Source organism: Gekko japonicus, unplaced genomic scaffold (genome assembly GCF_001447785.1).
Source record: "Gekko japonicus isolate JY-2015 unplaced genomic scaffold, Gekko_japonicus_V1.1 scaffold70, whole genome shotgun sequence".
Taxonomy (NCBI): domain Eukaryota; kingdom Metazoa; phylum Chordata; class Lepidosauria; order Squamata; family Gekkonidae; genus Gekko; species Gekko japonicus.
In genome coordinates, this window is record NW_015167529.1 from 66739 (window position 1) to 67847 (window position 1109).

The window sequence follows — 1109 nt, forward strand, 5'->3', positions numbered from 1 at the left end:
GGGAAAGAGGACTGCATTTAACCCCTGTGGATTTATGCTCTGTTGGTTCATAGTGTGTGCTTACTCCTACAGTGTGTGTGTGCTCCATAGCTGTGTAAATAGTGAAATATATTCTTTAATTTGGGCTCATAATCTGTGTTGTGCTCTGACCACATAGTCTCCCCTGCTCTGCACTTGATTTACCAAAGGGAGGGTGTAGCCTGCGGAAGCAAGGAAAGGCCAGACCCTAGGGTGGCCAACATTCCAGGGATCCCCCAAAGATTGGGGATTCCATCTCCAAATATGGAGATTCAGCCAGAGGGGTCTCACTGTCCCTCTAAAAAGGCAGTGATGATTCTGTGAGTGGTGGCAGCGAACTTAAGGAGTCAGATGTGCCCACAGGACGAAGGTGGGAGGCAAACAGCTGAGTTGTAAACTAAAGCCCATTTCACCATAGTAGGCAACCAAGCTCGGTTCAGACAAAGGAAACCCTTTGCAGGCCTTTGTGAGGAACTCATTGGGGTCAGTCCTGACTAACCAGCTCCAGGTAGGGAGATTCCTGGAGATTTTCTGGAAGAGTCTATGGAAGCCAGGGTCTGGGGAGGGGAGAGGCCTCAGCTGAACAGAATGCCATACAGCCCACCTTCCAAACCAGTCATTTTCTCCGGGGTGGGGGGAGATCTGTTGTCTGGAGTTCAGTTGTGGTACCTGGTGATTTTCAGGCTCCACCTAGAGGTTGGCTGCCATAGGCGTAGTAGTCACTACTTCACAGCAGAGTGTGCTAGATCCAGGTTCTTGCTGTAGAAGCTGAGTGGGTGATTTTGGACCAGTCACAGACTTTCAGCCTAACCTACCTCACAGGGTTGTTGTGCAAGTCAAAAGGGGGAGAGGAGAATGATGTAAGCTGCTTTGGTCCCCATTACAGAGAAAGACTACTTTTCCTCCTAAGAAACCATTGGTGCCAATGTCCAGGTGAGGGCTGGAGATCACTCAGAATTACAACTGCTCTCCAGTTCCCCTGGAGAAAATGGTGGACTCTGTGGCAGTCAGGGCTTCAGAGCACGGAAGAGGCTGCAGGTGTGTGTGTGGGAAAATGGAAAGCTGAAGAGGGAGGGGGAAGTAAAGGTAGG